We start from the raw sequence: 15633 nt of genomic DNA on the forward strand, positions 1-15633 counted from the left end.
GCCCGTTCCAGGCCTCAGTGGTTTGAAGGAAAAGCCACCCTACAGAATAATGATGCCCTGCCCAACGTCCTCACATACAATTTTCTGCGAATACTCCCAATCTACCCGCTTTTCAGATGGCCGTCTGCCCCAGTGCCATTCATGGGCTATGGCCCTTCGCCTGGCTGCCTGCACAGGTGCAACTCTTCGCGCAGCTGGGGTCTCCTTTGGGGACAGGAGGAGATGCTTTAGCTCACCTTAGCATCATCCAGAGAATTCTATCAGCTAGAGATGTCTGCATTGGCTCCCGGGTGTTGGATTCCAGTGCTGCAGGGTTGGGCACAAGGATTGGTATTTAGAAATAGGCCCCTCCCAAGTACTGATGAGTGGGATGGGGTGGGGAGTAGTTCTATCTTGTGGGTGTCAGACCAACCTGGGAGGGGGACAAAGGTGACTATCCCCATCCCTGGGCGCCCTCTAATTCAGCAGGTTGGGGTGGGGTCTGGGAATCCACATTGTTTAGAGCAGCTTCCAGTGCAGGTATTGGGGGAAAGTGACCAGCGTGCCCCTCCCTGGCACTGGAAGTGTCCCCTGCAAAGGAGGGGACGTGGTCTGGCACCAGCTTCCTTTCTTTCATCCTAGCCTGCCTTACCCCCCACCCCCAGCTTCCCCTCCCCAGTCACCTTCAGAAGAGGGTCTCCAAAGTGAGGTCCCTGACTGTAGCAAGGTGGCACCCGGCAACGTGTTAGAAAGGCCAATTCTTGGGGCCTGGCCCAGACCTACCGAACCAGAAACCTGGGGTGGGAAGCAGCCTTCTGCTTTAGCAAACCCCTCCCTACTGTTGGTGGAGGTCCCAGGTGGTGGGGACCAAGACCTGGGGCCTCCTGAAGACACATCCCCACTCACCAGCTGTGTGATCTTGGATGAGATGCTTACTTACCATCTTTGTAAGAGAGCGTGCGTTTTGATCTGTGTATGGCCCTTTAGAGCAGGAGCACCTTCACCAATTTAGACTGAGGTCTAAGAAGCTCCAATCCAGGGACGTGGCAGGGTGGGTTTTGCTGTCTCGCATGGAGTTCAGATGAGAAAACCTGGAGCTCAAGGAGAGCAGCATGATGGGTCCTAGCGCCCAGAGCAGATACCAGTGGGACCAGGTTCTAATCCTCTCCCACCCTTCAGGGCCAGCCTATCATTCCCAAGTCTACTGAGGCTGGCTTTCCAGGACCCCCCAGGCCGCACAGCACCCCCAGGGCCACAGGCAGCGGGTGGAGTTGTTGGAGGTGCCCTAAGGCCAGCAGCTAAGCACCCTGCTCAGAGCCCCCCCGGGCTGTGCCTGGAGGTAGGATGGGATGGGGGGGCTTGCCTTCTGCCTTCCATGGTATTCACTAAAATGTTCACAGCAGGGGATCAGACATGGGTGGCTGAACTTTAGGGTGGGGCCAGGCTCTCCAGCAGGGCTTTGTGCTTCTACCACACTCACGTGAGCATGGGATTCCAAGCACAGGTGGCCCCCTCTTGGAGACCCTGGCAGAGAGGATACCATCCTGTCCTGTGGGGGGAGCACACCATCCAAAACTACTCCCCTTGGCCAGGGCTTTGGCCAGGTAAGGCGAGTGGGATGCTTGCCTCAGGCCTCATACTTAAATGACACCTCAAAACTCGAAATAATACAAAAAAGCCACAAGGAACAAAACATCGAATTTCAAGTAACAGCAGAATCTGATCCTGAGCTTGCACAACCCTGCCTTGCTTGCCACACTCTCATCTTGGCCCTGGTTCCAATAAAACTTTATTTACAAAAGGGTCAGGCAGCAGGCAGTAGTTTGACCGTTTATTTTCACTGTTACGTATTATACTAAAATGTTATCCAGATTTTTGGCATTCCCTTGAAGTTTGCACCCAGTCCTGCCCCTGCTCCACCCACTCTGACGAAACTGCCCTGGGCCAAATCGTCCCCCTATGATGTGCTGCTCCTGAGCCCGTGAGCCAGCGTCCTGAGGTGCTGGGTGCCCCAGCAGCCCCAGGGAGTCCTGCTGTCCCCGGGCGGCTCCCCAGTCTCCCCTCACTCAGCGAGACTGTATATTTGCAGTGAACATTCCCGAGCACATTGCTGCTGACGGAGCAGAGCCTTTGCCAGGGGTATTTGCATCAAAGTCTTTTCAACTTTAATGGTGTATGACATTTTTGAGACAAAATACATTTCAGCTGATCATGTTTTAATAGCTCTACCTTTATAAGCAGCCTGACTTGGAGTGTATACAGTAATATTTTAATTTCTTAGCCTTGATGAGCATCGTTCTCACCAGGTATTCAATTTCCCCATTTATAAATTTTGCTCTCAGATGTTGGATGCCAGGGAACTCTACTGAACAACTATACAAATATAATATTTAATATTGGATGTCAGTTTGGGTGTTCCACTCAATTTCCTGGAAAGAGCTCGAAACTCCTCTTATTTTGGGCAGACTATCCAATCAGTTCCATACTCCGAGACCCGGCCCGGACTGCCATGTAATACCACGTAACTAAGCTCTCTAATTTCTGAAATGCAAATTTGGAGCAGATGTAGGAAAAGTGTGTCATTTATTTCCAAATGCAACAGTTATCAGGCCGAGCGACCAGGAGGGATACTTAGCAGGGGCCAAGCTCCTGCACTGGCCCTCCCTCTTGCTGGGTGATGCACCCTTGTGCCTTGTGTCCGCTCCTGATGTGGGGAGCTAAACTGGACTGTGGCCTAGAACAGGCCTTGCAATTGACTTCGAAATAAAAAATGAGTAATGGGATGCTCATGGGGGGAAGGTGGGCGGCACGCAGCCTCTCCCCTCGTCTTAAAGAGGGAGTCCCCTGAAGCTCAGAACGTGTCTGCAGTTGCCATGCGCCCATCCTGGTGGGAGCCCTGCTTCATCGACTCTCTCAGTCTAGCTCACTCAGTTTGGGGACCATTTGGTCCTCGGAAACTCGGAGTTTCTGTTTGGGGTCGCACCTTCTTAGTGACTCTGACGTGTGCTGTCAGCTGAGGAAGAGCTCCCAAGGTGCGGAAGGAATGCAGAAGCAGTGCCACCGGCAGCCAGTGCCTCTGGGGACCTGGAGCAGCCCTGAGTGGTGGCCAAGGGAGGGCCATCTGTGGGTTGGAACACATCTTTCCTGGGATGTCACTCATGGACTCCTCCCTCCCTCAGCTCCCCATCCAAAGAAGGAATGCAGGATCCCCACCAGGCGTTCCCCTGTAAGGATCTGAATGGGGTGTAGGAAACTATGAAACAAGGTGCTTTGAGCCTCCCAGTGGGAAATCGAGGTAAATTGCTCACGTCTGGGAGGTGTGCTATTCCTGGCCCAGGCATACCTGAGGCACGATGACAGCCCCTTCCGAGGGACCTAAGAAGGACACCTGTGACCCAGAAGGCAGGCGACCTCGGGCCTAGTTCCAGCTGTCCTGGGACCGTGGGTGACATGTACCCCTCTCTGAGCTTCCCCTCCTGTCAGAGGAGGAGGTTGGACACTGTAGCTGCAAGATCCTTCCAGCTCTCAGGAACCCCCTCTGGGCTACCCAGGGTGAGGATGGAGGATGTAGACAGAGCCGGGGGAGGGGGCGGCCAGGAACGTGGGTCCTTTGCGTGTTTGGGCCCCAAGGAGAGCTTAAGGAGCCACAGCTGGGATGCCATATGGGGGAAGTGTGTGGGTGGTTCCAGCCTTTCCTGCCTCTTCCATTCATGGTCCAGCCAAGTCCAGGAGCATCCTCCCTCCCTCCCCCCACCACCCTGCAGGAGGGTCAAGACCCCTCCCTCAGCTCTCCTCTGTCCTTCCTTCTTTCCAAACATCCAGCAGCCTACCCTCCACTACAAGGACCCTGGCTGTGGGAAGCAGACTGCCCCAAGTCTCGCTGCCATCTGGGGGGTCTCCTGCTAATTGGGTCATAAAAGATGATCCCGCAGCACAGCTGCCTACAAAGCCGGGGCCTGGTGACACAGGATAAATGAAGTGCAGACAGTCGGGTGGGGATACCTGCTAAAACTCGGCCAGCCCAGACCCAGGACTGGGAGAAGGCATCGGGCACTTAGATGGGGCAGAGCAGAGGAGAGGCAATTGAGGGACTCCCCCAGAGCCCCTGGGGGGCTGCTCCATCCCCTGCAGGCCTCCTCATGCCCCGGCCTCTGTGAGGATCTGAAGTCAAAGCTGCCAGACCCTCTTTGCCCCTCCGATGGGAACGGTACTCCCGGGGCAGCTCAGCAGCAAAGCTGGGGGAGCCTGGAGCCTACGGTCCCGTGAGGCCCCATCAGAGGTAAGCCTCACATCCAGGTCCCACTGTCGGCCATGCATCCACCCACCCGCTCATTCAAACATCACCACTTACTGAGGATCTCTGACAGTCCTGGCTCAAAACTGGGCAATAGGAAAGCACAGACCTCCTTGTAGCCCATGTCTGTCATTCCCCTCCATGGGAATAGAGCCCGTGTTCAAACTCCACCCTCTCCCCACTCCCTTGAGCCAGAGGTGGCCAGGTATGATCTGGCCAATGAGATAAGCAGAATGTGCTAGACCCTTCCTTAAACAATGGCACAGCTGACACAGGCCCTCTGCCCTTTCCTCCCACAGGTCTTCTTTCCTGCTGGCTGGAATGCAGATGTGATGGCTGGTGCTGAAGTGGCCATATTGAGCAAACATGGCTTTGGGCAAACAGCGATATGTAGTGGATTAATTAGATAGAAGAAGCCATGTCCTGAGGATGCTATGGAGGAGGGGCACTGCCACAGCCCTGACTTGCCTTCCTCCAGACTTTGTTGTGAAAACAAAACAAAACAAAACAAAACTAAACTAAACTAAACTAAACTAAAGGGACACCTGGGTGGCTCAGTGGTTGAGCCTGCCTTTGGCTCAGGGCATGATCCTGGAGTCCCGGGATCGAGGATCGAGTTTCGCATTGGGCTCCCTGCATGGAGCCTGCTTTACCCTCTGCCTGTGTCTCTGCCTCTCTCTCTCTCTCTCTCTCTCTCTCTGCATGTCTCTCATGAATAAATAAATAAATCTTAAAAAAAAAAAAGAAAAAAAACCCTAAAGATAATCAAAACCCATGCAATGGTAATGTCACTATTCAGGAGCATGAAGTACTGGCTGTACAGAGGGGCCCCATGCCTGGTCCAAGGAGGTTGTTCACGGCTGTGACCCACAGGGTGTGTTGGCCTGGGGAAGGCAAGTGACAGTGGCATTTCGGGGAGAAGGAAGGCTGGAGGAAGTGCAGGGTGTGGGGGGAAGCACTGTGTCCTTCAGGGAGGGGAGGGACCCCCTGCCACGGTTCTGTGAAATCTGAGTTGGCATCCTTGATTCAGAGGGAGAGAGGCTCATCACTCATAGCACAGCACAAGGCCATGTGGTTTGTAGGGCTGCCGCGTTGCCTTCTGATTCTGAAGACTAGTAGACACCTGATAACAGGCTCATGTAGAAAGTCACAGCTCCAGGAGCAGCTTCTCAGGTCGGTCCCCACTGCCTCCTTAGCCCTGTGGTCCAAAAGTTCCATGGCCAGATGGTCAGTGCCCTTCTCTTAGGTTCAGACAATCCCCTTCTCTCCAGAATGCCAACAAGCTCCAGTGTGCTAGCAAGCAGGAAGGGCCAGAATGAAGCCACCCCACTGTCTGGCTCTGTGATGCTGATGGGAGTCCTCCCGGGCATGGGATATGCTGTCTAATGGGAGGGATCCATCCCACAGGGGCCAAGGAGCCAGCTCTGCAGCAAAGACTGGACTTCCTTTTTTTTTTTTTTTTGGACCATACTTTCTGGTCCTTTTGGTCACTCTGTGTCCTGTGACCATGTCAACTTTCTGATCAGAGAGCACTCCATGAGGTTACCTGTATTCTCAAAGAACACCCGGTGCGATCCATCTGTGTGGAAGGGTCACTGTACTCCTAAGTCTGTGGCGTGTGATCAATATAAAAATCTAGGCTAGGGTGCGGCCACCACTGGGGGGCCGAAATAGAGACAGTAATCCCCGTTTCACAGAGAAGCTGTCCACATCTACCAAGTGCCAAAGACGGACGCCGTCTGACTCTCAAACCCATGCTGCTGCACACTGTGTCAGAGCAGAACTCTGCATCACTCTGTGCATTTCAAAATGAGGATGATGATGGCCAGTGTACGCTGAGCACGCAGTGTGTACTGAAGCCACTAACCCTCACAGCCAAGGAGGAGGTGCCGCTGCGGGCTCTCCAACACTTGCAGGTCTGGGAAATGCATCTGGATCCCAAGACCCGGGAGCAAGCAGAGAGGACTATGTCATGTGCCACATACCATGTCCTCCCGAAGAATATGAGATTTGACTAGCTATTCCCCTCACCAGGATTTGATCACATATCTAAGGCTGCTCCCACGGGGGAGTGGCACCAAGCGAGCGAGTAGCAGAAATCTGGAGACACAGCTGGCGGTACATATCCGTCTGGCAGCGTCCCTGGCTGCTGGCGTGCATTGTCATCCAGACAGAATAGGAGCTTCCCTGCACTTAGAACCTCCCTCATAACGTGTCTTTTCCCACCCCTCATTCTGGTTATTGCCAGGTAGGAAAGCTCAGCATTTGTGGGACCATTATAGTCATTCACCTGAGGATGCTAAAAGCCCCCAGCAGTCAACATGAACACCCCAGCCTGCTGCCTCCCGAGGCTCACCGAGTCCAGTAAACAGTGGCCAAGTGCATCTGGGCTCCTGCACCCGGGTTGCCGAGAGGACTCAAGGTGACACTGCCCCCAAAGCCCACCCCGGCCAGAGGGCAGTCAGCCACCTGAAGACACACTCAGTGCAGCATGGAGCGAGCTATCTGCAGGACGCCCTGTGGGAAGCCACCCTAAGACCCTCTTTAGTGAAGACGGGATTCGACACCGTCAAGAAGCAGGAATGCATGGCTGAGCTCAGGCCACTTCGGATGCATTTTCCTTTTGTGGATTATTAAATTACATGCATGTTTAACCAAAAACGATGATCTCCTCTGTTGGTTTTGGAGGACATATTTAGGAGAGGTATTTCAACTCTGTTGACGTTTAAAACTAAAAATCAAAACATCATTTTTGATGTTCAGCCTGTTTCTTCTGCAGAAATACACACTGTGGTGTGTTACAATCATTTCTCCACCATTTCTGCTTTAGATGTATGTGTAGGTATGTTTATTTGGTTTTCGACTAGTTTTTTTTTTTTTGCTGAAAAATCAGGATCACATGTCTAATCTCGAAGGGTGGGATAATCCCAGCTGGGATGTAAATTTGGCAAACGTTCCAACTGGCTTAACATCAACAAATGGCATCCATGGGGGGAGCAAGGACAGTTGGCAGTTTTATATTTTGCAAAAGATAGCTTTTTGTTGCATCCCCCGTATTGTTAGGAAGAAACTCCTTTCTTATTTGAAAAAAAAAAAAAGCCTACCCTTTTCTGGGAAAACCAGTACGGCTCTGTGTATATTATTCCGCATGAAAGCACTCTGGCCTTCATTTGTGGCTGCCTGATTACAAAGACAAGATCTTTAATTAAAATTGGTTTGGTTATGTGTATTTCTTTCAAAGAAAACCATCGAAATAGCATTTGTGACTCATTACCTTCTTAACAGGGATGTTAGCCTATCTGCCTCATTATTTAGCCTGTTCTGATGGGGATGCTGACCCTGAACGGCAAGGGAATGTCCCTACAAGGAGCCCTGTCTGCACCCCTCAAGTTGGCTTTCTGGTCCTACAACTCTGACTTGGTGTGATCGTACCTCGAGGACATGGAAACGCAGGGACTTACGCAGAGTTTGGGAGCACAGGGCGGAGGTTCGTGCAGTCCAGCCGGCATCTCTAGGGTGGGCCCAGGGCTGGAGCACTAGGGGATGCCCCCACTCGGCTGGGCTGAGGGCGAGGGAAGGCAGGAGCTGATTTCCTCATTACCCCCACATGCCCAGGGTGGGTTTGGGATCACATGGCTTTCGGGAACTGTTTCCAGCCGAGGAACAAGATTGCCTAGATCCGAAAGGCTGTCTAACATGTTAGCAAAATTAGTGCTTAGCAATATTCTTGAGAATTCTGCGGTTTGGGCATTTTGTGTTTTTTCCTCTGCCAAAACAAGCTTGCTAACTTCTCTGCTTCTCTGTTTGCTGCAAAGAAAAGCAAAGGGACTCCAAATCGTTTGCACATCTCATGCTGACAGTGTCCTGCGTTAGCACGATCCTGCAGGCACATGGGTAGGAAGCGAGGCTCTACCTCGGCTTTTATCGGGGTGACCCAGGCTCGCCCACTCTCCCAGGGTTTCCCACCTGATTCCAGCAGCAGCTGCTCTTCCTCCCGCCTCTCCCATGGGTCCAGCGCCTCCAACAATTGCACAAGGTGAATTTGAACCTCTGCCCTTTCTTAGTGTACCGGTATTTTCCACCTAGAGAGACTACCCATTTTCCAATTTCTTGGGCAGGTAATGATGACAAGAGCTAATATTTAGCGATCACATATTAGGTACCTGGCCCTTGCCTGAATATGTAGTGTTCACTGATGGGTTTGATCCTCACGATAACCTGGAGCCAGATTGTTTGATGGGACTGAATGCTGGCTCTGCTGCAACTGTGTGACCTTAGGCAAGTTACTTAACCTCTCTGTGGCTCAGAATGATTTACCACGGGGCAGATAATATGACCTCTCTCATAACGTTGTCAAGTAAGTGAGATTAAAAGTGCAACGCTCTTAAGAGTCATGCTGACTACATAATGAGCACCCCCTTAACGTGTTAGCTATTACTGTCCCAATGCCCCAAAACAAAGTCATTGCCAAAGGCACACGGTGAATTAGTAGCAGAGCCGGGCGCCCAGGAGGTTCATCACTAGACTACAGGGATGAATACAGAAGCAGTAGCTGCAAAATACCACCGCTCTGTTCAGGGTATTTGCAAAAAACAACTCCTTATACAAACATTGTTCATGGGCCTCTGGGGGTGGCTGTGTGCAAGTGCCATAAACACTGACCCTCCTGGAGGGCGGGACCCCCATTTGAGCCCTGTGACAGGAGGAAAATGTTAAATAAGGAGTGCTCACGGTCTCCCTCTGTGAAGAGGGTGGCGGCAGCAGCACCGTGCAACAGCCCATGCGTCACCAACCAAATCTCCCCAGGGGGCTTGCTAGCATCACCACGTGAGGGGGCCCTTGCAGCCGTCCCAGGGGAAGCTCCACTGTGCTGTCACGAAAACAGCACCAGGACAGTGTTATGGGGAAAAGGTACATGCAAAAGAGCACATATCACATGCTAACTTTTGTGCAGGGGGGAATACGGACATATATATTTGCATTTTCTCTCTTGTGTATAAAGAAACTCTGGAGGAATTAAAGTGGGTTTCTGGGGAGGGCAGAGGAATAAGGTGATAAGAACTGGACACATGGGGCACAGAGATGGGAGTGAGCCCTGTATACATACACTGCATCAGTATTTAGATAAACAACATTTGTGCAGCACGTATCATGATTCTGTATACAGCATGTGTCTAGTATATACATATGTATTACTCTTTGAGTACACAGTAATTAATAAATATATATTTTAATCTTTGTGAATAGGCAAATGTGCAAACACCTGATAAACAGTGCTTCAAAGTATCATGAAGCAAAATTTAATAGTTAAAAAAAAAAGGAGCAATGAAAAACTCTACAGTCATAGCTGGAGATTCAAAACTCCCACTCCCAGAGACTGATAGAATGAGTAGGCAAGAGAAATAAGCAAAAATATAAAAGATTGGAACAAACCTGTCAGTCACCTTGACCTAACTGACCTTACAGACCACTCAACAGCCCTGGCACACTTGCTCCTGCTGAGCACATGTGAAATACCCACCAAGAGACCCCGTGTGGGACCATGAGATAAGCCACAGGGTCTGTGGGGACCTGAATGTGCAGATTGTGCAGTGGAATTAAATTAGAAACAAACCACAGGAAGATCCCTGGAAACATCACAACCCACTTGGAACGTAAGGAACACACTTCTAAATAATCCATGGGTCACGGGAGTCACAGGGAAAATTACAAAATACTTTGTGACAAAGGGTGATGAAAGCAAAGCATCGTATAATCTGCAGCATGAAGCCAAAGTGACCCTTAGAGGGAAATTTATAGCTGTGATTCTACATCAGTAAAGAAGGAAAGTCTGAGGTTAATAGTGTCAGCATTCATAGTAGAAAGCTAGAAAAGGAATAAGTTAAACACAAAGTTGAAGAATAAGAATAAGAACAAGGGATCCCTGGGTGGCGCAGCGGTTTGGCGCCTGCCTTTGGCCCAGGGCGCGATCCTGGATATCCGGGATCGAATCCCATGTCGGGCTCCCAGTGCATGGAGCCTGCTTCTCCCTCTGCCTGTGTCTCTGCCTCTCTCTCTCTCTCTCTCTCTCTCTCTCACTGTGTGCCTATCATAAATAAATAAAAGTTTAAAAAAAAAAAGAATAAGAACAAAAATCAAGGAAATAAAAACAAGAGAAAAATTAAAAGCCAGAAGCCGTTTTTTTTGAAAAGATTAATACAATTGATAAACGTCTTGCTCAATGATCAAGCAAAAATAGAGAACACAGAAATGATTGATACCAACTATTAGTAATAAATAATGATTATTAATTAAGAGGGAAAGGATGGCTGTCTTAACAAATGCTATTGGAACAACTGGAGGTCCTTAGGGAGAAACAAATGAATCTTTTTTTTTTTAAAGATTTTATTTATTTATTCATGAGAGACAGGGAGAGAGGCAGAGATACAGGCAGAGGAAGAAGTAGGCTCCTCACAGAGAGCCTGATGCGGGATTCGATCCTGGAAACCTGGGATCACGACCGAGTCAAAGACAAACACTCAACCACTGAGCCACCCAGGTGTCCTGAAACACGTGAATCTTAACAGTGATCTGACTCCAAGCAAGACTGTATTTGTCATGGACTGTGCGCCTGAATGTCAGTAAGATGCTAGACAGAGCATGAAGTATTAGAGAGGACAGCGAGAGCACTAACAATGAAATTAAAGATTTCTGAACTGGGGGGCGCCTGGGAGGTGCCTGGGGGGCTTAGCAGATTAAGCATCTGACTCTTGATCTCAGCTCAGGTCTTGATCTCAGGGTTGAGTTCAAGTCCCATGTGGGGCTCTATGTCGGGTGTGGACCCTAAGTAAAAAAAAAAAAAGATTGCTAACCTGTACTCCACCAAAACTTAGGACTTTTGCTCATCAAGAGACACTATTAAGAAAATGAAAAGGCAAGCTATGGGTTGTGAAAAATATATATCTAACGAAGGACTTATATCCAGGATACAGGAACTCCTACAACTCAGTAATTAAAAAGGCAAACGACTCCAGTTTCAAGATGGGCAAATGACTTGAACAGACCTTTCATAAAGGATGATAAGCAGGTGGCCATTTTATCACATGAAAAGATGCTCAACATAATTGGTCACCAGGAGATGCAAATTGATACCATAAGGAGACAGGAACTCACACACCACAATAGCTAAAATCTACACCACAGACTGGCACTAGCAAACGGTACCGAGGATGTGGGGGGGCCGGATGCTAGCACGTCACTGTGAGGCTCTAAATGGCATGACTGCTTTGGAAACCAGCTTACAGTCTTATCAAGTAAAGCACGTGCCTACCCTTCAGCCCAGCTGCTCCACTCCCAGGCATTTACCCAAAAGAACAGAAAACAGATGTCCCTAAAAAGACTAGTACCAGGATGTTCATAGCAGCTCAATTCATAACAGCCAAGTGTCCTTGACAGGTGAAAGGACACACACATTATGTGTAAATAATAGGATGAGAGGCAATTTTTAAAAAAGAGTATTGATGTACACCATTTGATGGATGACATTCAAGAGCATGTTGACCAAAACCAGCCAGACACACAGCGGCTGCCCTGGGAGCCTGTTACATGGAGCTCAAGGACAGGTCAACGAGCATGGAGGTGGGAGTTAGAACACTGGCTTTGTGGGGGTCCAGGGGCCCTGACCGCACAGAGGCATCGATGAGCTTTCTGGGTGCACAGGGAACCCCATGGCTGTAAGATTCATCCAAATCACTAAACTGTACATTTATTTTTTAACTGTATATTTAAAATCTGTATATTCTGGGATCCCTGGGTGGCGCAGCGGTTTAGCGCCTGCCTTTGGCCCAGGGCGCGATCCTGGAGACCCGGGATCGAATCCCACGTCGGGCTCCCGGTGCATGGAGCCTGCTTCTCCCTCTGCCTGTGTCTCTGCCTCTCTCTCTCTCTCTCTCTGTGTGTGACTATCATACATAAAATAAAAATTAAAAAAAAAAATAAAAAAATAAAATCTGTATATTCTATTGCATATAAAATATATCTCAATAGAAAAAAACATGAGTATCAAAAAGACTCCTGGCCGAAACCCTTTACCCCATACTTCCAGAGGTTAGGGACTAGGGATGAGGGTGGGATGGGGCTGAGGGTGCTTATAAAAGCAACACCAGAGACCCTTATGTCACTGGAGCTATTCTGTGTGGTGACTCCATGAGGATCCCCAGACCTACACAGGCAAGGAAATGGCACCTAAAAAAATACACACTCATGGAGTACAAGCAAAGCTGCAGAAATCTGAATCAGATTGGTGGGTTATGACAATGTCAGCATCCTGGTGGTGATATTGTACTGTTGTTTTTCAAAGTGTTGCCAATGGGGGAAGGCCAAGTAACAGGTTTACGGGATCTCTCTCTATTATTTCTTACAACTGCATGAGAATATAAAAAAGTTTAAATGAAAAAACAACTATTTGCCCCTTTTCATCCCTTTCTCTCCTACTAACTGGAACATAGATGTGATGGCTGGAGATGACGCAGCCATTTGGGACCATGAACTGGACCTTGGGAATGGAGGCTGCTCACAGTAGAGCAACAGGATAGGAGGGACCAGGCCCCTGAGGACTTCCTGAAGCCAAACACACAGAACCAGACCATCTCCCAGGGCTTTTTCATTCATTTAAACCCTTGCTGCTCAGAATGTTGTCCACAGACCAGCAGATTTGACGTCATCAGGGAGCTGGTTAGAAACACAAAATCTCAACCCTGACCCTGGACCCACTGAATCAGAATCTGCATTTTTCACAAAGATCGCTGACTGATCCATGCACAGATTAAAATTTGAGAAGCACACATTCTAGCAATTGCTATTGTGCATCTGTTCATTGTCAGCCGATGCTAACTATCTCAGGTACCTTACTGCTAATTTTCATAATAACTGTCCTTAGAGATTCAGCAGTACTTGTGGTCTCTGAGAGCTACTTCTCAGACTGAGGGAAGATTTGCAAAGAATCAGCATCTTTTATGCGTGAATATATGGGCAGGTGTGCGTGGCCACCTGAGTTTACCTGCAGCTGCAGACATACCTCCCAGTTGCTGACAGCATCCCACCCAACCACCTGTACCTCATCCTCCCCACCTGGAGGAGGTGGGGAACCAGTGAAGGATGAGAGCCTTGGATAACTGCCCAGCCCTCCTGTCTCAGGTGGGCTGACTCCCTCACATCTCTCAGAGGGTCTCCAGTGGGATGATGCTCGTAATGCATCCACATGACCTTATGTTCTTTTGCCCCTCCCTATCTTGCTGTCTCCCCACTCTTTCATTCCTACCTGCTGGGATTTCCCCCCAAGTAACCCCAATCTGCTTCTTTGGGGCCCAAACTTAGACACCTGTAGATGAAGAGCCAGGAACCCCAGCTTACAACACTCAGGGAACTGGCTTATTTCATCCAGTGTGCCCACAAGGGAGAGAAACTACATAACAATGTGTGAGTGGCTTCGGTTTAGGGGAGAATAGGCTGCACTTTGGGAGTTGTTGCCAGGAAATCACACAAATTTCCCAGACACCTTGGAGAGCTGGCATGCCTCAGAGGTCAGTGTCTCCGTGAGAGTGGCAGCCGATGCCGGGCCCACACACCCAGTCTTAATGGAACAGCCACTGTACCCTTCCCTGTTGAGCACCTGCGATGACTTCTTTCCAAGGGGGCCAAGAGCTCAAGCCAGGTGTGGGGGATGCAAGCCCGAAATCTATACCTCTGATTTCCTGACAACCAATCTTGGTCACAAAACAGCCCATGCCATCTGTGCCAGTCTCCTAAAGATGCCAAACTGGGACACCTGTGTGGCTCAGTGGTTGAGCATCTGCCTTTGGCTCAGGTCGTGATCCCAGGATTCTGGGATCTAGATAGTCCTGCTTCTGGATCCCTGCAGGGAGCCTGCTTCTCCCTCTGCCTGTGTCTCTGCCTCCTGTGTGTCTCATGAATAAATAAATAAAATCTTAAAAAAAAAAAGATGCCAAACAGACTCCAAGAACAGAGAACTCAGGCAAAGCCTCAGAAATTAAACCATATTCTTTGTTCAAAAAATTTTTTTATATTTAAAATGACAAGTAGCAGAAGAACCTCAGGATGTGCAATGACTCTTTCCTTCCCACCTGTTTCTACCTCACTCCTACTCCAAGGTCACCTGTGTTTATCACATGGCCTTGTGTGTCTGCACACACTTTGCTCCATTGACACAAATGCGCACAAACATATGGAGTTTTCTTGGGGTATTTACAGAATGGGGGAGGGCAGCACCATAGTGTAGTGGTTTCGTGCACGGGTTTTGGGGCCAGGCTGCTTGGAATCCTTGCCAGGCCACCCACAGCTGTGCGTCCTGGGGCAAGCTTCTTGGCCTATCTGTGCCTCCGTTTGCTCCTGTGATAGTGGTGCTTGCCTCGAAGTGCTGCTGTGCGGGCGGCATAGAGATCCCAGCACACGCCTGGCAGGTGTCTGCTAGTATTTCCACCATGCGATTTTCCCTTCTCATCTAAGAAATGCTATGGCCGTTCTTTCCAGGTCAACAGATGTTCCCTCATGACATGTGTCCCTTTCCAAGCTGGCAATGACTCTCTATGGGAGGTGGGTGTTTTATCCCTATTTTACACATTAAAAAATAAACTGGCTCAGAGAAGTTAATTAATTTGTCTGAGGCCACAAAGCGAGAGGCCATTACGTGACAAAAAGGGGAAACAGAACAATCCTTATAAACATCCTAAAGTATGTGTTAGCCTTTTCTTTCTTTGTGTGTGTGTGTGTATTTTTTTACTGGAGTTCGATTTGCCAACATACAGTGTAACACCCAGTGCTCATCCCATCAAGTGCCCCCCTTAGTGCCTGTCACCCAGTCACCCCATCCTCCTGACCACCTCCCCCTTGTTCGTTTCCCAAAGTTAGGAGTCTCTCATGTTCTGTCTCCCTCTCTGATATTTCCCACTTATTTTCTCTCCTTTCCCCTATAATCTCTTTTATTTTTTTTATATTCCCCATATGAGTGAAACCATGTAATGTTTGTCCTTTTCCGACTGACTGACTTCACTCAGCATAATACCCTCCAGTTCCATCCACACTGAAGCAAATGGTGGGTATTTGTCGTTTCTAATGGCTGAGTAATATCATTGTATACATAGACCACATCTTCTTTATCCATTCATCTTTTGATGGACACCGAGGCTCCTTCCACAGTTTGGCTATTGTGGACATTGCTGCTAGAAACATCGGGGTGCAGGTGTCCCGGCGTTTCAGTGCATCTGTCTCTGCACAGCACTGTAATTGCTGGGTCGTAGGGCAGGTCTATTTTTAACTCTTTGAGGACCCTCCACACGGTTTTCCAGAGCGGCTGCACCAGTTCA

The 15633-nt window shown here is 49.3% G+C and overlaps 1 long non-coding RNA gene across 3 annotated transcripts in view; it reads right to left on the reverse strand.

Annotated features, from left to right (window-relative positions):
- LOC144310289 (uncharacterized) overlaps window positions 1–15633 on the reverse strand; it is a 76006-nt gene that overhangs the window by 27938 nt on the left and 32435 nt on the right. Inside the window, exons 1-2 of one of the 3 annotated variants that reach the window (XR_013375989.1) lie at window positions 920–4142; window positions 237–306 (exon numbers count right to left, since the gene is read on the reverse strand). The exons of the other annotated variants lie outside the window; for them this stretch is intronic. This is a non-coding gene — a long non-coding RNA (uncharacterized LOC144310289). Of the gene's footprint in view, window positions 1–236; window positions 307–919; window positions 4143–15633 lie in introns of those variants that run through there. 3 annotated transcript variants of the gene reach the window in all.

Source organism: Canis aureus, chromosome 3 (genome assembly GCF_053574225.1).
Source record: "Canis aureus isolate CA01 chromosome 3, VMU_Caureus_v.1.0, whole genome shotgun sequence".
Lineage (NCBI taxonomy): Eukaryota > Metazoa > Chordata > Mammalia > Carnivora > Canidae > Canis > Canis aureus.